This window comes from Furipterus horrens, unplaced genomic scaffold, assembly GCF_987537825.1.
Source record: "Furipterus horrens unplaced genomic scaffold, mFurHor1.1.pri manual_scaffold_6, whole genome shotgun sequence".
NCBI lineage: Eukaryota > Metazoa > Chordata > Mammalia > Chiroptera > Furipteridae > Furipterus > Furipterus horrens.
This window is the reverse complement of record NW_028327176.1, coordinates 160,509,732-160,533,948: the sequence shown is the minus strand read 5'-3', so window position 1 is coordinate 160,533,948 and position 24,217 is coordinate 160,509,732. Positions and strand designations below refer to the sequence as shown.

The 24,217-nt window shown below is 33.2% G+C and overlaps 1 long non-coding RNA gene across 2 annotated transcripts in view; it reads left to right on the top strand.

Moving 5' to 3' along the window:
• LOC150007707 (uncharacterized) overlaps positions 1-24,217 on the top strand; it is a 62,060-nt gene that overhangs the window by 2,699 nt on the left and 35,144 nt on the right. For both annotated transcript variants that reach the window (XR_016511648.1, XR_016511647.1), the window contains exons 3-6: positions 10,698-10,727; positions 11,443-11,460; positions 16,210-16,242; positions 16,363-16,389. This is a non-coding gene — a long non-coding RNA (uncharacterized LOC150007707). The remainder of the gene's footprint in view (positions 1-10,697; positions 10,728-11,442; positions 11,461-16,209; positions 16,243-16,362; positions 16,390-24,217) is intronic.

The window sequence follows — 24,217 nt, the reverse complement described above, 5'->3', positions numbered from 1 at the left end:
TCAAGGGGTTATCTCATACATCTTAAGAAAGCTATTTCTGGTTGTAGAAGACTTATATTTCAAAGGAACAACAAAGAATTTGTAATACAAGCTCTCTAAAGTATAAGTTCTAACAAAACTGAGGTCAGGAGCCTGTCGTCAAGAAGAAACTTGTTGAAGTTTAGTCAAGCTGATGAGAATGTTAGGGACATCTCAGCCACTGTGATTCTGTTTAGAAAGATGTTTCTAATGCACCCTGGTAGCACTTAGACCAGCTCTCTAGTTATCATCACTGTTTATTAATCTAGGCTTATTCTCTCAGTAAAAATAACTTGTAGATATAAGCAATCACTTCTAACTTTGAAAATGACAATAATATTCTGATTAGTTTTTATATAACCTGAGGAAAATAAGAAAGCAAATGTTGCATTGTATGTCTAGTGTCATTAGGATTATATATAATTGTAATACCTTGGGAGTCTCATTCTGCTTCTGTCAAACAGTCAACAGGCACAAGAGGGAAAAATATTTTAGCTGATTATTATTTGTTTAGAGAGAACAAAACCATAGTATCATCATGAAGTTAACTAAGACACATCAATGAGTTTATTATTAAGAGACTGAAATCAGTATTAATTCCCCCGTAAAAAATAGCAAATATTTTAGTATATTTTTGGAATTGCATAATTTATATGAGGAATGTTGTGATGAATATACAGAGACACTACAAAAAATGCGAAGTAGTGAGTTTCTGCCACAGTTTTGGACAAATAATAAGTCCTTGAAAGTGTTCATCTTTCCTCCACCACTTCTTAGGAATAAGAAACAATTTACCATTTAATTTAGGTAAAGAATTAATATAAAGTTATTTTTTATTTATTTGCATTCAAAGACATTTGGGTTTATAAAACCATAGTCTAAGTACAATTGCATAGCTTTAATCATATATAAATATTTTTGTTCATTGCTATGCTCAAAATTTTTTATGATTTTCCTAGATTATATGCCTCATTCCTTTTTTTTTTTTAAGAAACTATCCATGTTCAACATGCAATATTTGGCAGAGGTTGGGAATATTTGCTTTTGGAGATTCATGTGATCTATGACCCACCAGCTACAAAACATATAAATTATATGCCCTTGACTATTTATTAACATTATCATTAACATTACTATGATTATTAAAATATTAGTTTTAAAAGATTTCTTATCCCTTATTTGGAAAAGTTTTATAATTGCTAAAGTGATTATATTTAAGAAAAATAACTAAGCTATCTACAATAATTTTTATTGTTCCCAAAATATAATAGAAAAATTGGCTTAATGTTCAGCTACTCTAGGCAGTCATTTGGTTTATGTTTCATGAGTTCCTATTTATCTTTCTCTCTTTACTCCTATGAAAGGCAGAGAAATATATAGACATAAGCTTCTCAGTTCCTTACTTTCTGTCATCTCAATAACAATCACAGATATGAGCACATTTTCTGCAAGGACAGGGAGCATATATTTCTTCACATGAACCAAATTTATAACAAATCACCAAATACCATTTGGATTTTCAACATTTATTTTACACAAAGTTTATTTCTATTAACATTCAAACTTTTGGGGTATAGTTCAAAGATACTAATTACTGACAACTTTCCTGGAGAAAGAGAAAATGAGGAGGATTTTAGGAATTTAATTAGAATGCTCTTGAGAAGTTTTTTTGCTGGTGAATTTCAAAATACAGAAACAAAAGTGCGTAACAATTTTCTTGTTATCAAAGATGATCTGTGCATCAGGCCACAACAGGTTTCTTGCATTAGTGAACTCTGAAGATTTGATTTTCATGTTATTATATTATCTTAAACTTGTCTCATCAAGTCTTTTTCAGAAACCTTAACAAAGGAGACCCTTGGGTCCATGTGCTTTTCCCATCAATTTTACTATTCTTGGGAGTACTGGCTTCAGATCAAACCATACCTTAACCCAAGCAGAATGACATTACTGAATATTGAATGAGGTCCTGCCTTTTTCTACTGAAGTTTTCCTGTATACCACTTTTCCTCCCCATTCAGACACTTTCCTCATGATTAATCAGCAAACATTCTCTCTTACTTTCTATTAGGGTCTCTACATCAAAGTCCTAACATTGTATTTTTCCCTATAAAATGTACTTATACTCTATTTTTTCTTATGTAAAGACCCCACTCTGCTTATAGGCACCAAGACTCAAATTCTGGTATAAGCTGTAACCTCTGTTTTACTTTGCCCTGACAATTAGTCCCTCCATAATTTTTAAATTGCCTGAACTTTTTTTTTTTGTTTAATCCTTAAATTAATTAGAAATACATACCTTCCTTCACAGCCTCCAGTACTCTTGCTGTGATCTCACATTGCTATTTGTGACCTCACATAGGTATTACAACTTCTCATTTAAACCAAGAAAATATCTCTGAAATGAGAGGTTCCCAAGTGCAGGGTCAAGGACGTCTGGAAGTCACCGAGATCCTTTCAGTGGTTCTGCTACGTTAAAGTTATTTTTATCAAATTATGAAGTCATCATTTGCCTTTTTCACTCTTATGCTCCCATGAGTGTGCACTGGAATTTTACAGAGACTATTTAATATGTGATATTGCAACAGATTGAATATATAAGCAGATATGTAAATCCAACTGTCTTCTCAATAAGCCACAAGATTCACAAAAGTGTGAAACAAAGAAAATGATCTCATCAATTTTTGTATTTTAAAGTATATTTGTCCTAAGAATATATTATTTATGTTAACATGTAACATGTTTATTATTATTTAAATAAGTATCTATATTTCAAATTTTCTCAGCTTTAAGTTTTAAAAACATAAACATAAATTGGTAGAATCCATATAAATAAATGCTGTTTGAGGTCCTTTAAAGTTGCTAAGAATTTAACAGAGTCCTGAGATGAAAATGAGAAACTCTGACATAATAATTATCCTGCCTATAATATTTTCTCTAAATATTTTCTTCCAAAATATTGAACTGGCTGCAGGAAACTTTTCATGTCATTTTCTGTTTAAAATATTTGGTGGCTCCACGCTGACCACAAAATAGTCTAAAAGATTTAATCTGCAATTCAAGTCCCTGCAGTCTCTTTCTTGACCTCTTGTCATGCACACACCTGGGCAAAGTCAAAACCAAGGCCTAAATAGTGCCATCTGTAAAGATGCAATGGGCACTTTTGAGATTGAGAAAATCACAGTTGGCCAAAGGAAGGGTAGTCAAAAATGCCAGCTCTTCATGGTCCTTGTCCTACATACACACCACATACCTAAAGGAAAACAACACAACACAAGTTAGGAGCGCTCCATTGCCGAGATGCCTATTCTAGACAACAGCTGAATAGTTTCATGATCTGCAGGTCTATTACAAAGTGTTCCAAGAAGGAGAACCACGAAAGTGATGAGAAGAAACTGTCTCATGACCTCCTCCAGGACAGATAGGTTGGAATGTGGAAGATGACCTCACAGCAGCTCCTCACGGGCTCGTACCATCCTCTTATGTTCCAGAAGGATCACAGAGCATCTTGTCAAGACTCAAATTAGCTGTGATTCAAACCTTTGCCTGCTTGGCCCTTATGGATATGTACAAAACCACCACATCACTATCCTGGAGCCTTTACGCTAGACTTCCCCCAAATTTCCCCCTTTATGTATCATATACTTCATCTATTCTAAGCCATTCTCAATTGTACATACATAATGTGCTATCTTGACTTTGTTTCTGCTGTTATCACAGCAGAGCTTACCCTTTCCTTTTCTTCTATAAACAGTCAAGTTCTTCAGGGCTCAGGAAAATTTCTCCTTCCTCTAAGACATATCTCCGATCCTCCCACTTAAATATACTTTCTTTCTTTTATAACCTCCCATCAGATGTTATCTCTAACTTCCTACCATCATTCAGGTCTTGCCACCTTGTATATCATATTACTTTTTATTCATTTTCTTTAACTCTAGTTGACTTTAAAGCTTTTGACTGAAGGCACCATGTTTAATTCACTTTCATCCCCTACAGGGATTAACACATTTCCTCATTTCACACACCACTCAACAAATACTTATTTTGTGAATGAATCAGTAATGTAGGACTTTTAAGATAAATATAATAGCCACAAGAATTATGAGTAGGCACTTGATTTTTTTCACATCCCAGCAAGGAAGATTCTTTATTTATAACTGGGAGTTATAATCCAGTGAGCTCTTTAGGGCTGCGGAATTATAACCAATTGCTGGCAATTTAATCTTAGATGTATTTGAACACTAGCTGCTATTTGGGTTGCATGAACACATTTCTGTAGATCTCATCCAGTTAACCTCAGCTTCTTGATGAGTTGCCACACAGATTGTCTTCTGAAAGATACAGATCCATTGAGAGCTAGCCAGATTAGATTTATTGTTTTCTGTAAATAGAACAAGAGCAAGTAGAGTTAAAGACATGTGAGAATTAGTCCCAAGTTTTAGGGCTTCAGAGTGGAGATTTGAAGAGGAATCATAATAAAAAACAAAGCAGAGTATCTGGTTTTATAATTGAGTAATATGTAAATTGGGTAAGTTTCACAAAGTAGATAGCGTACTTCATTACCAACATTTTTAGGCTATGAGAGAATTATTTTTCCCTTCAATGTCAATTGGTAGTTCATTTTGCTCTGGCATCACTTATGAGCAAAATGGACCACACCTGGTACATTACTAAAGATGAGTGGTGAATTAAACAGATTGCAAGCACATCACTGCTTTTAAGTAACAGCTGCTGCAGGCCTCAATGTTCTTAATAAAAGACTTACTCAGATTATGGGGCAGATGGTCTTAAGGGAAGTGTAGTCACAAAGTAAGCCTTTATGATGTGTTTAAGCTGTTTCGGCAGAGTGCTGAGAGGGCATAATGAAGTTTACCGGCATTAGTATTAATGTCTGGTGCTTAATAGCTCTTCAGAGTTAGAATGTGATCTTTATATTACAAGCATTAGATTCTTTGGTTGCTTGAGTATTTAACTTGTATAAGTCTGCTGCTCTGATAGCTCCCAACAGACACGATTTTGGTTAGTGTATTAAGTAAATTTTACTATGGCTGCCACTTCTTACAGCAACAGTATTAAACTTTTTAAAGACCTAGTTGGTTAGATCATGGCTTGTAATTTTTTTTTTAAATTTACTTATTTGTCTGTTTGTTTGTTTGTTTATTTTATTTTTTGAGAGAGGGGAAAGGAGAAAGAGAGGGAGAGAAACATCACTGTGTGGTTGCCTCTCACTCACGCCCCCAAATGGGGACCTGACATGCAACCTAGTCATGCGCCCTGACTGGGAATCGAACCAGCGACACTTGGCTCGCAGGCTGATGCTCAATCCACTGAGCCACAGCATCCAGGGCAGCTTGTAATTTTTTATATTTCAACATCATGGAAAAGGAAAATAGATTTAAAATAACAGATGTTTTACAAATATGTATATTGTATTTAGCTTTTCCACACCTATCACATGCCAGTATCTAGTTAGAAATGGGGGTGGGTGGGTGGTGGAAATAATCTTGCTCTAACTTGGAAATAATCTTGCTCTAACTTGCCACATTTATCTTCTTTCCCTTTCAACATTCTTCCCAAGCTTTATTTCAATTGTATTCTTGAATAACTCCATGTTTACCATAATCTGCCTGTGTTTTTCATATTGGCTGCATTCTGGGCTCAAAAATTTACTCATTAAGGATTACATGACCTCTCGGGCAGGCAAAAATCCTGCTCCACTCTACTGGCACCAATGTATTAAAAAGTCATAATTCCCATTGAACTATCAACTTCATACTTTCAGGGCTGTTCTGTAGAATCCATGTCCGCAATTTCTGATTATTGACTTTGCATTCTACTACTTGCTAAATTGACTTATTATGTTGAGTAGTTTTTTGGTAGAGACTATAGGGTTTTCTATGTACACTATCATGTCATCTGTAAAGAATAATGACAGTTTTACTTCCTTTTTCCCAATTTGAATATCTTTTATTTCTTTTTCTTGTCTGATCACTGTGGCAAGAACTTTCAGTACTATGTTGAGTGGTGAAAGCAGACCTTGGTCTTGTTCCTGATCTTATGGGAAAATCTTTTAGTTTTTTCCCATTGAGTATGATGTTACAGTAGGTTTCTCATATATGGCCTTTATTATGTTGAGGTATGCTCCCTCTATTCCCACTTTGCTGAGTGTTTTTATCATAAATTGGTGCTGAATTTTATAAACTGCTTTTTATTGATATGATTGTGTGGTTTTTGTCCTTTCTTCATTTTATGTGGTGTATTATGTTTATTGATTTGCAAACATTATAACATCCTTGCATCCCTGGGATGAATCCCACCTGATCATGGTGCAGGATCTTTTTAATGTATTTATGGATCCAGATTGCCGATATTTTGTTGAACATTTTAGTATCTATGTTCATCAGAAATATTGGATTGTAATTTTATTTCTTCATTAATTAGGATAGTACTGACCTCATAAAAAGAGTTTGGAGTCTTCCTTCTACTTGATTTTTTGGAGTAATTTGAGAAGGATGGAAGTTAGTTCTTTTTTGAATTTCTTGTAAAATTGATCTGTGAGACCATACAGTCCAAAGCTTTTTTGTGCCAGTAGTTTTTTTCATTACTGCTTCAAATTTGCTAGTTGGTACTGGTCTCTTCAGGCTTTCTGCTTCTTCTTGATTCAGTTATTAAAGATTATATGTTTCTAGAAATTTATCCATTTTGCCTATGTTTCCAGAAATTTATGGCATTTTTGTACACCAACAATGAATTATCAGAAGGAGAAACAAGAACAAAATCCCATTTACTATAGCAACAAGAAAAATAAAGTACCTAGGAATAAATTTAATCAAGGAGGTAAAAGACTTGTACTTGGAAAACTACAGAAGACCGAAGGAAGAAATTGAGGAAGATACAAGTAAATAAAAGCATGTACCATGTTCATAGATTTCAATAATTAAAATGTCCATACTACCCAAAGCAATCTATAGTTTCAGCATATTCCTTATTAATATATCAATGGCCTTTTTCACTGATCTAGAACAAATACTCCAAAATTCATATGGAACCAAAAAAGACCTCAAATAGCCTCAGCAATCTGGAGGAAAAAATATATAGTTGGAGAGATCATAATATCTGATATAAAATTATACTACAAGGCCACTGCAATCAAAATAGCTTATTACTGGCATAAAAACATGTATAGATCAATGGAACAGAATAGAGAGCCCAGAAATAAACCCAGGTCTCTATGGTAAATTAATATTTGACAAAGGGGGCAGGAGCATACAATGGAGTAAAGTAGTCTTTTCAATAAATGGTGTTGGTACTGGAATACTACATGCAAAAAAAAAAAAAAAAAAAAGAAAAGAAAGAAACTAGACGACCAACTTATACCATACACCAGAATAAACTCAAAATGGATAAAGGACTTATATATAAGTCATGATACCATAAAAGTTCTAGCAGAAAACATAGGCAGTGAAGTTTCAGATATCCCATGTAGAAATATTTTTGCCAATATATCTCCTAGGGCAAAGTAAATAAAGAAAAAAATAAACAAATGGGTCTACACCAAATTAAAAAGCTTTTGCATGGCTAAAAAAGGCCTTCAAAATGAAAAGGGAACCAGCTCTATGGGAGAACATACTTACCAATGATACATCAGACAGGGATTTAATCTCCAAAATACATAAAGAACTCATACAACTCAACACCAGGAAGACAATCCATTAAAAAATGGGCTAAGGGCCTAAATAGACACTTCTCTGAGGAGGACATACAGATGGCCCATAGACATGTGAAAAAATGCTGAACATCATTAATCATCAGAGAGATGCAAATTAAAACCACAATGAGATATCACCTCACATATGTTATATTGGCCATCATTAATGAAGCAACAAACAATTTGTGCTGGCGAGGATGTGGAGAAAAGGGAACCCTGGTGCACTGCTGGTGGGAATGCAGACTGGTGTAGCCACTGTGGAAAGCAGTATGGAATTTCCTCACAAAACTAAAAATGGAACTGACTTTGACCCAGCAATTCCACTGCTGGGAATATATTTTAAGAATCATGAAACACCAATTCAAAAGAACTTATGCACCCCTATGTTCATAGCAGCACTATTTACAATAGCCAAGTGCTGGAAACAGCCTAAGTGCCCATCATTGGATAAGTGGATCAAAACACTGTGGTACATTTACAAAATGGAATACTATGCAGCAGAAAGAAAAAAGGAACTCCTACTTTTTGTGACAGCATGGATGAAACTGCAGAATATTATGCACTAAGTGAAATAAGGCAGTAAGTGAAAGACAAATACCATATGACCTCACTTTCAAAAGGAATCTAATGAACAAAAAAACTAATGAGCAAATAGAACCAGAGATATGGAAATATAAAACATACTGACAGTGGCCAGAGGGAAAGGGAGAGGGGAAATAAGAATGGAAAGAAGGGGAAAGGAACTATCAAAGAATATGTATAAATGACCCATGAACATGGGCAATGGTGTGGGGATTGACTGTGGGTGCAAAGTGGGGGTGGGTGAGCTGGGTGGAGGAGGGCAAAGGGGGAAAATTCAGGACAACTATAATAGAATAACAATAAAAATAAATTAAAAAAAAACACAAAATAAATTCATTTAAATAAACCCCTCCAAAAAAGAGGGTAAAAAAAGAATAATTGTTGAAAAAAAGAGACTTCACTTTGGATAACATACACACAATAAAATATACCAATGATGTATTATAGTATTGTATACTTGAAACTTATATATAAGTTTATTACCCAATGTCACCACTATAAATTTAAAAAAATGAATGAATAAAAACTAAAAAAAAAGAACCCATGTCTTCAAACAGAAGTAAGCACTGTATATTATTAATATATTGTTAGGTATATGACTAAGATGATATTTATCATATTCTTATATAAATTTTTAATATATTTTTCTATATACTTGAATTACTCATGAAGGAAATGAATAAGAAAGTGCTAGCAAAGCACATATGTTTTAGATATCAAATTTAGCCTAATTCATTTTAATTCCTGTTGAGAAACTGAATGGCAAGAAAAAGATCGTTTCTTTGCAGGGGTGGTCATGTATACTTATAAAGTCTTGTCTGATTTTTTTTTTTTTTTACTAAGCCATTCTGGACACAACAATGTTTAAAAAATGATTACTAAATAAATAAATGTTTTGTTCTCAGGATTTATCTTCTCGGAAAATAAGACTTGTTTTGTTTTTTCCTTTATATGTAAAACATATCCTTATTACAGAAAAATTAGAAATACAGAAACATTGTTTAAATGACAGTGTGTTCTTTATAGTCCCCCTACTGTTTAGAGAATACTGTTTAATATTCTGCCAATTTAGAGGTGAAAAACCATTTCATGAAAAAAGCATATTCTTATATTTTTTATAGTAATTGCATTTTTTTCATTGGAAATTTAGAAGCGGAATTACTATGTCTAAAGCATGCACATTTTTATGATTTTCTAAATTCTGTCCCAAGTTGTTTTCCTAAAAAAGTGTTTCCAGCTTATCATTCTATGGAAGTAGGTTGCTATTTTCATTACACTGTTATTGTAATTTGTTATAATTTTTTCAAATAACAACTCAGTTTATCATCTAACTGTCTTTTGTGAACAAACTACTACTCATTTTCATCTTCAAACATTTTGGGTCCATTACTTACTTCAGTGTGAAAATAAAATCATGGTACCAACCCATCACTTGTAAGGCACAGAAACCCATTAACTTGCAAACAGTTAGTGGATGTCTGCCGTTCTAGGTCTAACCATATACATGTCAGCCAGAAAAGAGTTTATCTACCTTTTGCAAGTAGCAATTTGGAGTTCATTGTTATGATCCTAATTTCACTAATCTTCAGAGAATTTCAAAACTCAATTGCAGAAGATGTAAAACAAAGAACACAGAATATAAGAAATAAAATATTCTAAGCAAAAATCTAAGTTAAGATGCCTTCATCCTAAAATAAATAAGGTCCAAAACCTCTTTATTTGAAGTGATAGGAACAGATAGTTTCACAGCCTATATACTGGAAATAACAAGTTTCTCAGATCTAAGCTGAATACCCAAAAGACTAAAAATAAAACTGATTATCTGCTAACCACTGAATAAATCTTACTAAACAGCAGTTACTAAGTATAATGATGCATTCATTAGTAACCATGAGCCAACACCCACCAGTTTCTTTTCCATTGCAATAGGAACAATTGAATGTTTACACTGAAAATATAAAAGAGACTCAAAGAGACTGCACCATTTTCACCTGGACTGCTTGGATTGAAAAAATGAAGAAATTATAAACTATATATGCATGGACTCCAACCCATCTTTATGAAAACAGAGACCGTATTTGTTTAGTTTGACTTTCTGTGAAAATATTATTATCTTCAGTGGGTACAATGCAATCTCTGAAAATTGTATATGAATAGCCTTTTATATTTTTCTATATTTTATACTTTAAAAAATTTTTCATTTCCTGCTTCATTTCAATAATCATCCTCTTAAAATTTTCTCATTAAAGCTAAAATTTTTTAAGATATATCATATAATCAATCCATTTTGTTGAAAATGTTTTCAGAGTGAATGGAAATTTTTTGGTGACCTAATCAGTTGTTGATTTATCTTATCTGCTTTATCAATAATTCTTCTTTATGTTTTCAGATTCCAAGAAAACAAAAGCAGCTGCTGAAGGTATTGGAAATATTTACTGATTCTGTCTTATAAATTGCTTCTTAAAGGATTAACATAGAAGAAAAAGCTATATATATGGGATATAAGACAGAGAAAAAATATTGAGATTGAAAGAGAGAAACAGAAACAAATGAGAAAAACAATCAAGTATTTTCTGACAATACTGCTGAGAAATATTGGGCTACTGCCCAAAAACTAAATAATGTATATTTTTACCTTACACAATAATTATTTTTAAAGAAATATTTTCTTGACAAAAAAAATTGAACAATGCTTAGTATCATGCATTTATTTTACTAGAAAGCATACATTTGATTAATCTTGGGTACAGTAGCATCAGTTAGGAAACTAAATTGTTTCTTTAACTGTTGAATAGAATCATAATTCACATAACAAGTATACCTATTTCTTCAGTATTTATTCACATGTGCTTTTGTATTTACATGTATTTGTGAAGATTGCAAGGTATAAATTATTTAAAGTGGTTAGACAGTATAATCCTAAGGCAATTCATTTTCAAACAGTATTTTACAATCAAATTAAGGAAACCCCTACAATAACCAGCAGTACCTCAAAGCAGACTCACTGTGAAATTTAAGGGGAGTGGAGAGAGGTGTAGTTGAAAAAATTATAGTCAAGCAGTATGTTGGGGGGTACAACTTTATCATTAAATGTTTTAAGAGCAATGGTTTTCTGTTTATATTTCTTTCAACAGAACAACCCAAGGGAAAAAGTAAGGAAATGCATGTAAATGTATGTTTTCCTTTGCTACTACTACTGGCCTGGCACACATAGACTTTCAGTTTTGAATCTTCTTCTTCTATATTTTATGCATGAAAATTATTTGTTGTTTTTTTTTATCAGAATTAAAGAATGCACAACCTGGTGGTGTGTCAGAGTGAATTGAAATACATGGCATTTATTCTTAATGTCCTTTTTCAAACTCATGCAATCATTTAATAATATTATCCAGGGCCTTGTAACCTAAAATACAACTGCATTCCATTAACAAAAACTGTATTATGTTGGTGTAAATTTAATCCCTATAATATGGTTAGTTCTGTTCATAGAAAAGTCTGAACAGAAATTATTTTTCAGGCTAGTTTTAAAACTTCTTTTCCATTTTTTCTTATTGCGATCCAAAATATATTGGCATTTTCCCATGATATATAACATTTTGTTCATAACATGACTTATTCTCCTACAACTGCTACTATTACCTCTGTGAAATACCATTGCTTGGGATCCATATCTTAAGCAGCATCTACTGTTGCTAAAGCTTTTTGCTGAAAAATGAGTAAAGCCATGAGGTGATGTCCTTTGCAAATAGATACTCTCCTTTAAAGAAAATAGGATATATTGAACAAAGAGAAATAAGAAACCTTACCTTAACCATATTTAATTAGCACAAGAAATCATCACATTTCTAGGTATGCAGCACTTTCAAAGATTTCAGTAATATTACAAACATATTTTAAAATACACACCAAATTAAAAAATATATTTATGCATAATTTAGTCCTGTAAAAAAGACAGGACACTGAGAAAGTCTATGTCATAAAAATGTTCTAAAATATCTTGTGAAGAGAATCATGAAATTATACTACAACTCAGCCAGAGGAGGGAGCAATATTCCTAGTAAGAAGGATGTGTTCCTTCAGTCCCAGAGTTATGTATGTGCAAAGCTACTGATGAACTCTAGCACATGAATACAGAAACCACTCTATAAATCATTGCTTCTATAGGAACATGAAGGATAATTGGAGTTTGGAAAAAATGGTATTAGATTAGAATAAATACATATAATTTCCTAAGGCCTTCACTTTATTGCAGTCTATATAGTTTTTAAAATTCCTGCAGACATCCTGTGACAACTTGGCAAATTGGGGGACATTGGTGTAGTTAATAAAGAGACAAGCCTTCTTAGGAGTTTATTTACATCTCAACTCCTTTTTTTCTTAGATAAGTTGGTAGATTTTGACTTGGGCAATAATAGAGAAAAGAAAAAGATTTGTTTTCTAAACAACTATTAATTCTTTTCGAATTGATATTTTTGTTCTGGTTTATCATCAAGATGTTTTTATTATCATTATTTCATCTTTGAATTTGTTTGATTTAGTTCTTTTGTCTTTAAGATTGCTTCATTCAAATGGTAAGAGTCTTCTTTCTTTGTGCTGCATAGTATTCCATTGTGTAAATGTACAACAGTTTTTTGATCCACTCATCCACAGATGGGTACTTAGGCTGTTTATAGCATTTGGCTATTGTGAATAACACTGCTATGAACATAGGGGTGCATAGGTTCTTCTGAATTGGTGTTTCAGGATTCTTTGGGTAACAAGGGTTTGATTTCCAAAATATGTAAAGAACTTACACAACTCAACATCAGGAAGACAGACAATCCAATTAAAAATGAGCAAAGGACCTGAATAGACACTTCTCCAAGGAGGACATACAGAGGGCCCACATGCATATGAAAGAATACTCAACATCACTAGCCATCAGAGGATACAAATTAAAATCACAGTGAGATACGATCTCACAGCAGTCAGAATGGCCATCACCAATAAATCAGTAAACAACAAGTGCTGGCGAGGATGTGGAGAAAAAGGAACCCTAGTGCACTGTTGGTGGGAATGCAGACTGGGGCAGCCACTATGGAATTTCCTCAAAAATAAAAACAAAAATGGAACTGCCTTTTGATTCAACAATTCCATTTTTAGGATTACACCCTAAGAATCCTGAAACACCAATTCAAAAGAACCTATGCACTCCTATGTTCATAGCAGCGCTATTCACAATAGCCAAGTGCTGGAAACAGCCTAAGTGCCCATCTGTAGATGAGTGGATCAAAAAACTGCGGTACATTTACACAATGGAGTACTACACAGCAGAAAGAAAGAACTCCTCCCATTTGTGACAACATGGATGAAACTAGAGAGAATTATGCTTAGCGAAATAAGCCAGGCAATGAAAAACAAGTACCATATGTTACCACCCGATAAAGGAAACTAATGAACAACACAAACAAACAAGCAAATTGAACCAGAGGCATGTAAAAAAGAAGCATATTAACAGTTACCAGGGGTAGAGAGAGGGGAAAGGAAAGAAGAGGGGTATGTAATGGAAGGGTCTAGTCAAAGAACTAGTATAAATGACTCATGGACATGGATAATGGGGTGGGGATTGACTGTGGGAGAAAGGGTGGGCTGGGTGGTGGGGGGAGCAATGGGGGAAAAAGTGGGATAACCATAATAGAAAAACAATAAATAAATTTTAAAAAGTTTTCTTCATTCAATTATACATCCCCAACCCTATATTCTTATTTTGACCCTACTCTTCTAGTTAACACAAATTAAAAGGTTGTATTTTTTTTTAGTTTAAAAATAAATCTTGTCATGGTAGGGGAAACAGAGTGAAGAGTACAGGAGATCTTCATTTACATTTTTATAAATTGTTGTGATTTATAATTTTTTCAAAAAACAAAAAGTAAAAAAAGAACTCAAAAAGTCATTCATAGGCATGATTTTGGAGATCCTGTGGAATTAATGGTTAAATTAATTTATATTTATCAAGGGTAATTTAATAATTATTTCTTGAATTATTCCATACAACAAATGCTCTCAATAATCTTTTCTTGCATATTGTCCCAGATTAGTACAGTACTTTCCTTATTTGATATGATTGAAAGGCCTTTATTTTAACTTTGAAATCTCACATATAGATGGTGTTTGATTTTGATGCAACCCAAGTCTGCTTGAAGTAATTTTTTATTGTCATCACTTTACAGAGTTCCTATAAATGTTTTCTAATTGGTGTTTTCCACCAGCCATATATTAAGCTATATATTTAATCCATGTTTTCCAGACAACTTTTGCTGATGTTACTTTGTTGAATTTTGCTAAGCTGCCTAAACTTCTTCCTTGTGTTGTAACACTTGGGCAAGCCATTTGTTTTGTTTTCCTACCTGCACGGTATCTTGGGGGTGAATACATTAGTCCTTATACCTTTAAAACTACAAGCCTGATAAAACTGTACACTTGACAGATTGTGCACTTGACTTGATTACACTTTGTTTCTAAAATGTAGTTCTTAGAATTTTTTCAGTACAAATATCTTTTAGTTTCCAAATGTATTCATTAACCAGAACTTGAAGAAATCTCTCCATTCTTTTTCTTTAGAAAAAGTGAATATACTATAACTATGTTAAAACATTTCTTGAAAATTCTCTTTTAAATTAATTCTACAGGCCTATCAAGGCAAATTAAATAAGAAAAGAGATGTACATAATAGTGCTTTATATGAAATTAGTTCTTGTGCTTCATATAGAATTAGTTATTATAATGTAAATATAAGTTTGTTCTTAGGCCAGAATAATGTTTTGTCTTGTGCAATATTGACAAAAGTGGCTTCTTAAAAAGGAACACTATCTGAAAAGGACTCTCTAAGGAACCCCGTTTAAGCAAAGAATGTGTTTTGCTTCTTTCTGAAAATTCCTAATCTATTTACTTTCCTAAATGTGCCTCAGCAAAGCCTTTTTTTAGCAAAACAAATATCTCTTCAATATAAGAAAAGATCACCCTAGAAGTCTATATAAAATCTGTCCATCTACATCTGGAAATATTTGCTAACAGCTACAATAATTATTCTCAGTGCTTACTTTTACTCCGGCCCTGGCTGGTTTAGCTCAGTGGATTGAGCGTCGGCCTGCGAGCTAAGTGTCGCTGGTTCGATCTTCCAGTCAGGGTACATCAGAGAAGGAAAACTCTGACTCCAAAAAACCTCCGCTGCCTTGCGGCATACCTCTTCAGGGGAAAGGCTAAGGGAGTAAACCCCGACAGAAAATCCGGAGCCGGAGTCCCTAAGGCGGTTTGACGTTGTAGTCAACACCGGCAACTCCTGCGGCGCACCTGAACCCAAGCTGTATCGACTCCGTCTTTCCCTTGGACCCTTCAGCTGCGAAGAGAGGGGGGGGTCTGCTGCATGGGCAACAGCAGACCCTCCATATCACCCTGCCCAGGCTCTGTAGCTTCAGCGTCATCGCATGATGTCGATTCAACACGGGAGGAGACAGATACCATGTCACTCCCGAGTCGGACTGCACAGCCATTCTCGGCGGTGCAGATAGACTCTTAAGAAGCTACACCATCGTCTCTCGAGACGGACGGCTGCCGACGACGACGACTTTTACTCCAAATTTATTTTGTGTTGACAGAATACCAAATTTGATTTTTTTTCATCCTTTACAAAACAAACCATATTTTATTTTTCTGGTTAATTACTTATGAAAAATTTTAATTTCTTTAATGTTCAGAATATTTTCATGTTATTCTGTGAGGGAACTCTGTGGAAGAAAATACAAGGAAAGACGGGTTCTAAATATACAATATTAGTCTTTTTATGACACACACATGTTTCTTTGTGTTAAAACAATTAAGTTGTGACACAGAACTGTAGTAATAATAACAATAATATGTTTCAGAACAGGAAAAAAAAGAAAAAGATGTGGAACCAGGTAACTGCTTTTAAATGCCTCTATATTCGTAATTTCAAGTTATTTAATTTGCAATTGACTAGTGAATTGGGATCAAATAGCATAAAATGATGACTTTTTTTCTTTTCTTACTTGATACAGCAAAGCCACCAAAGAAGGAGCATCCAAGTGAGTCAGACAAGTATTACTGGGTTCTTTCTTCCTGATGTCCAATGTTTATTAACACTGCAGCCTCAGGAAGGCAGTGAGGGTCATGACATAGTCTTTTGTCCAAGTTCTTCACATAATGTTAACACTAATGAAGATTTGGAAAATGAAAGACAAATAATATGCTACGCTCTTGCTGTTCTGTGCGTTCTGTGAAGCAGCAGCATCAGAAGCACCTGAAAGCTTGTAAGCAAAACAGAATCTCTAGTCCCACTCAAGACCTTCTGAATCAGAATTTAAAACCTCCTGAGACCACCCCCTCTCCCCCTGCTCAAGGATTTGTCTATGCAGTGTTTGGGAAATACTGTTTTACAGTTTAGTGTAAAAAAAAAAAAAAAAAGAAATACAAACAGAACAAGACCAAAACACTTTCTGTGAATGCATCTGATATTGATTTGCCTTTAAAATATAAAATACCTAATTCCAGCAAATATTCTCTCCCTATTTCAAATGTTACTTAATGACATTTCTTAAGTACTCTGGGGAGTTGCAATAAGAGCAGAGTATTTTTTCCCTCAATATATTTATAGTCTAATGGTGAAAAAATTAAATTGAGAATCAGACAAGCAGAAAAACAAACATGAAAACAAACAAAACCTACAACTTCAGTTAGTATAGATACCAAATAGTTTTCTAAAAGATTTCTAGCATTTTACTTGCCTTATCAGTGGTTTCAAATGAAAATAAATGCAAATTTTTGAAAATTTTTATTGATTTCATTTAAAAATATAACTAGTTGATTTTGCCTGGCAAAATTCTACTCAGGAAACTTCACTGATGTTTCTAGTGGGTGTGTAGAGGTGGTCAGAGACTAGTATAATGTCTATCAGTTGGTCCTGCTATTTTATTGTACCTAAATGGAAATAATGTTTCCTCGATATTATATAAGTAATCATGTAAATATAGCTCAACTATATATACTCTTACCCCTGCCAGAGACCACAAACCACCATAGAGTTGAAGTCATATTTCTTATTTGTATTCTAAGTTTGCAAAACTTCCTCAGGCAACCCAAATCCATTTGGATGTCTTTCCAACTAATTCTCATAACATTATTTTCTGCATTTTATAAAAACACTCATATACTTTTATAATCATATTACATTTTCTTCATTCACTTTAAATAACCAGAATTTAAGGGATAAGAGTTAATTTTTGTATCTTTATTTCCAGAGTGTTTATTATAAAGTCAGGCACATAGTGAGGACTTGATAATGGTTGACTAAATGGAAAGGGAAATATCAAATAGGATAAACACATTTATTCTTAAAATTTAAATATGAATGACTTTCAACTAATTCACATTAACATTGATATCACTTGTCATTTTGGAAGGAATATTTTTGTTTATCTCACAGAAAACAGACTATCTGTTCAGGGATAACATTCCCACATGTGGACCATAACACATATTCTCACTTATGCATGCATGAAGAAAGTCAAAATAAAGCATACAACATAGAAACAGAGAGAAGCAACAGAATGACTATGGGTGTAATCAGTTTCAAGAGTTTTAATAGCTAAACATTATTATCTAGTATTGAACATGACAAAATACAATAATTTAAATTCCTTAAAGTCATTATGTGCTCCATTCTAGGGTGTGATGATGATGTAACAGCTTAACAATGACTAGCTTTATATAAAAAATCAAAACCATTGGAGAATTTATCAGTTTATTTTATTCATTTCATATCATTTTATAGGCTTTAAGGAAAATCATGAATATATAAAAACAATTAGATTCTTAGGTATTTTAGAGTGGAAAACAAAGTGAATGAGTTGTGAATGAGCATTCTGTATTAGAAAAAGTATATGAATATTTAAAAAATCTATGGTTTGTGGCATATGTTTAAGGTATATCTAAGTATATCAGACCTATTTTTTAACAGGTTAATAGTTTCCAAGGATAAAAAATGAAAATAAGTTTAAAACTATGTTAAACAGAGACAAGTAGATGTGTAATTAATTTAGACTTTATTATTTCTTGTCATTAACAGTGCCAAGTGAAAAACAAGTGAAAGCAAGTATGTTGAATAAAACCCTTTTTAAGAAAGCATATTTCAGCAGCTTACTCATTAAAGTTTTCTGTTATAGACATTGCTAATGCTAATTTCTAAAGCTGGCTTACCAAATATTCCTTGCCATGATTATTTATTTTGTTTATAATATGTATAATTATTTAACCTTTTATTTTCTGTGAATTCATTCTTGTTAAAATTTATTTATAGATTTTTCATTTGTACATGTTAATTTGTCTCACTTAACACTTTCCATTTTTGTGAGGAATTAAGTGATCTCTTTAGTCTCTTAAACTCATTAGATTTAATTTTCCTTATGATTAGTCACTTGATCAAACCAGTAGGCAACATTATTTGTTTACCAGTAAAGTCATTTTATCTTTAATACACTGAAGCTTCCCAAAATTTTACTATTACTGCTGTTATGTCATAGTTTTCATTTTTAAGATGTGTATTCTCAGATTATAAATATTGACTGATAACTGTAATATACTATGGCATTCTTTTCAATAGCAGTTTTAACAATATGCTTAGGGAGAAATGATTATTTTGTCAGTATCTCTTGATTCAATAAAGTGACTAACAAATCGTCGTAATAAAAATTATTTTAGGATAGTTGCATATATTTAATTCTAGAGAAAAATATGCTTTTAGCTCCTCTAAGCTTTGCATATAGGATTTATGGTTAAACCTCAGTTGTATGCATAATGTAATTTTTTTTTTTACAGTTAAAGCTCCTTAAATATTCAAAATGGTACTGGTTCATAAAACAAATCTATTTTCTATTGATTGCTGTTTTTGGAGACAGAGTGTATCACTAGTGGATATAGCAGAGAAAATTGGAAATCCAATATTGAATGACATTGAAAGTATATCTCAAAATTATAGATGGAAATGTTCACATAGATATAGCAGACTTTGAAAGAGAGGTTTAATATGAATTTAAAATTCCTTTTATATTGTATAAAAATTTTAGTTAATATAAATATGATCAGAACCTTATTATAAAGCCTTTAGGATGCTAATACTTAGTAGGTAGAAATGCATAATCAAGAAAATATGTAAAATAAAACTGATAATTTTCCAGTAGAGAATTTTAAGTTGGAGATTATTCTTAAATGAACATTTTCTTCATAAAAATATAACGTAGATAAAAATATTCATTTACAATAAAAAACCTTGTAAGTTCTGCTATTTATGAAACACACTATCAAATCAAGTTTTGACGAGATCAGCATGTTTTCCAGAAAACTAAGTTTCCAAGTCATCTTAGACCTAATATAAAAGATTCAATGGAATTCATATTCAACTCCCTGTATGGTTGAGAGATTTGGACTTGGCATGGGCATTATCCCTAAATACAAAAAATTAATTAGAGATAATTCATAAATTGTTTAAATTCTCCATTGATAATGTAACCAGCCATTTCCCCTACTGAAAAAAAAAAAAAAAGTATTTTTGCCTTAAAACCATGCAATTTTTTTTTAACATAGCTGCTATATACAATGGGCTGTTTATAAAGTTCATACCCAAAGTGAACATTTTATATCATTACAAATACTCTTAAAATTCCTTAAATCACCCATATGTTAAGGTGTACACAATTTTGCATATATGACTTTAACATTCAGAATATTCATTTACATGATCTTAAATTATGAGAGTAAATGAAATAGAGATTTATAGTTTAATGAACATAAATTGTGTATGTGATGAGATTTTATATTATTTAATGTAAAAAAATAGTTGAGATTCACTGGGTTAGAGCAAGTCCATGAAAAAAGTAAAAGGTAATTTGTCATTAGCACTCACTTAAGTGGAATAACTAGAATATGGATTGAGTTTTTGGTGTAAAACTTTACTGTAGATTGGGAGGAAACCCAAATCACTGGAGGAAAAATGCTGGAGGACACAGACAAGCTTGGGGGCTGTATTAATTCAGGGTCAGGGTTCTCATGGTACCATAAACAAAAAAAGGGGGGAAAGCATTTAAATTCAATGATGTAACGCTAAGGAGAGACACATAACATTTCCACCTATAAAGTTACATGTCAGCGATTATGTGGTTGGAAGAAGAGTACCTTGGACGAAGCAAGGATGCCAAACCTAGATTTACAATTTCTGCAAATCGACAGAGTTTTTTAGCATAGTACATACAAAAATGCCTCAACAACCCAGTTGTCCTTGCAATCTCCTGCACCTACTTCTGCACACATTGGATAGTGATGTAGGGGTTGACAACATCATTAGTTATTTCCAAGTCTCCAGAGAACCAAACAAGTAGATTTTTAGCGTCCAGCATATTTCAGATTTCACACACTCTTCTTGGTGAATCTTTAAGGGAGAGTTTAGTAGATAATGCTTAGTAAATAATTTTGATCACACCCACCTCATTTTTTCAAATAGGACTTCAAGACCAGCTGGGTACTACACTTATCAGAGGGTTACCTTCATAAAGTATATAAATGTTGTACACCTGTGAATAATATATTTTTTGTAAACTGTAATTGAAGAATAAATTTATAAAAGAAGAAGAACTGGGAAACACTGACATACATCACTTCCTTCCATATCAAGGACCATGTGGATCTGATCATGTATTTCATGTGCATGTTCAACCATCCAAGGATCAGTCTGAATTTTGAACAAGAAAATAGAGCCAAGGTAGAGATCAGGACTAAAATATAGTAATTTTTAATCATGGGTCTACATTTATATGAAATGTCAAGTCAGGCATCTTTTAACCCTTGAGTTTCACACCACACTAGATTATGTGGTGTGCTCAGCCACCAAGCCTATGTTGTCACCTTAACTACATTTAAATACCTAAACTTATGAATCAAATGTCTTTCACTTGATTTACATGTTAGAATCATCCAGAAGAAGTTAGTATGCAGAATTTTAAAATAAATTTTTTAAATTTATTCAGTTATATAATAGTTGAAGAATATTTGGGGAAAATTTATGACAAGTTATATTTGTTAGAAAAGTAAAATTGCTTTTTGAACTCAAACATTTTTCATGAAATTTACTGGAGGAAAAAGTCTATGGGCCTGAACCAGTAGACCTGATATCAAATGAGGTGTTCATGGCAGTCTTGGTTTACTAATATTATTCCCTAATAATTATTAATAGCACCTCTTTTTACTTGCTTGGTTTAGATAATAAATTATATGATTACTACCCAAATCACAGTTGATGGTGAAAAAATGAACTCAAAATAGTGCAGATAAAGTGTCAGGGTGATGGTTTGGGTAGATTTTAGTATCAGGAGAAATAGAATGCGAGAGACCAGGGATTGACTTAGGTGGCAAGGCAAGACATGCTTCTTGTTTAATCATGTGTACAAACCCACAGCTGACATCCTGGGTGACAGCCTCAGACTGGGCAATGTCATGGTTCAGAGTCACTGAAACGCTTCAAAGAAGTCCAAGTTAGATAATTGAGTACTAACAAAATAGAATCTGAATCTGTTTGAACATAAGAAAGGAGGGAGAGAGGATTTTAAATGAGAAATCAGAAGTACATTTTAGTATTAGGAAAATGTAAGAATGAACACATTAAAATAGTTCTACAAAGTATGACTACTGGGACCAGTACTATGTGTTACAAGTCTTAATAATAAAACAATATCCTGATACTATGTTTTAAAGAGTAGAATGGTATTATTGTAAATTGAAACAAGTTTTCCAGTAAGACAGAGAAAAGGGAGATATTAAACAGGTCTCAGCTGAACAAAAATTTGATATAAGAATGAGCAGCCATTTCAGACAGCTAGAAAATGGATATATTATTTTTTAATGCTGCTGATGTAGATGGTATTCATTTAAAAAAAAAAAGTGTATCTGTATTTCTTACAATTCCAAAATATCAGTTCCGTATGTTCCAGACATAAATGGTAAAGACAAAACAATGTATTAATTCACAAGAAAGTATAGGGAGATTTTATATATATACCCCTGGCTGGTTTGGCTCAGTGGATTGAGCGTCGGCCTGCGAGCTACGTGTAGTTGGTTCGATCTTCCAGTCAGGGCACATCAGAGAAGGAAAACTCTGACTCCAAAAAACCTCCGCTGCCTTGCGGCATACCTCTTCAGGGGAAAGGCTAAGGGAGTAAACCCCGACAGAAAATCCGGAGCTGGAGTCCCTAAGGCGGTTTGACGTTGTAGTCAACACCGGCAACTCCTGCGGCGCACCTGAAGCCAAGCTGTATTGACTCCGTCTTTCCCTTGGACCCTTCAGCTGCGAAGAGAGGGGGGGTCTGCTGCATGGGCAACAGCAGACCCTCCATATCACCCTGCCCAGGCTCTGTAGCTTCAGCTTCACTGGAGAGGACACTCCAGCGTCATCATCGTAAGATGTCGATTCAACACGGGAGGAGACAGATACCGTGTCACTCCCGAGTCGGACTGCACAGCCATTCTCGGCGGTGCAGATAGACTCTTAAGAAACTACACCATCGTCTCTCGAGACGGATGGCTGCCGACGACGGATATATATATATATATATATATATATATATATATATATATATATATTGAAGTGTTGGAGGATTTACATTATGTATGCAAAATTAAGCCATAAATTAAAAAGCTGATACATTTTATTACATTAAATGAAGAACTTTAATCCATAGACACTATAAAGAAGGATAAAAGTCAAGCTAAAAACTTGTAACACATATTTGTGACACATATAAGTAACAAGAGATTAATAGCAAAAAAATAAATACTTTTAAAAATAAAAAAGTAAAAATCTTATAGGATAATGGGCAGAAAAATGGATAGAAGACATAAGCAAGAATAAAAAACACAAATAGCATATAAACATTTCAGAAGATGTTCAGCTTCTTAGTAATAATGGAATTTTATTTAAAACCACAATAAGATTCTATTTTACACATACAAGATTAACCAAAAATGAGGAAAAACTGATCATTCTGGTAATGGTGATGCTATGAAGCAATAGAGACTCTTACATACACTGTTGGTGTGAATGTAAAGTTTTTTGGAAAAAAATGTGGCATTTATCTAAAGAAGTAAAATGAGCACATGCCATCACCTAGTCACTTGGCTTCTAAGAAAATTATTGCACATTGCAGAAGGAATGTACATGAATGGCCATACCAATATTATTTATAAAAGCAAAAAATTGGACATGACCTACTATCTATTGGAAAGAGAATGAATATATAATTTGTAGAATATGTATACATTGAGCTACTATACAGAAGTTAAATAAGTCAACTACAGCTACGCACATCAACATGACCTCTTTTAGAAATAAAAGTGTAACTGAGCATGCAACAATTTGCACAGGGCAGCACCAAACCTGAAAAATGTTTAAGGGCATTCCATTGGTAGCTGCTAGCACCTAGCACGAGGTTTTTATAGAGAAATGAGGAAGTGAAGCAAACAAATTACTTAAGTGGCTATAACATAAGTTGCCTTGTTTGGGAACATTTAGTTAATTTGCTGTTGTGATAGTTGCTCTTGAATTTCATTTTCTCAGATTTGAGAAAAATCTAGTTGACTCTGGCTTTGGTTTGTTTACATAGGCTACCAAAGGCACTAGCGCTACTCCAGCCAAATGGCCTGCTTGTTGAACTATTTTACCACTGCATCTCAACACGATGCTTTGATAGAAGCAAATCACAAAAATTAAACAATAATATACTTCAATTTACATACATTTATTTCACCTAAAACATAATTTAATCTATAGAAAATGGTCTTGCCTTTGTTTAAAGATAAATATATGTAATAAAA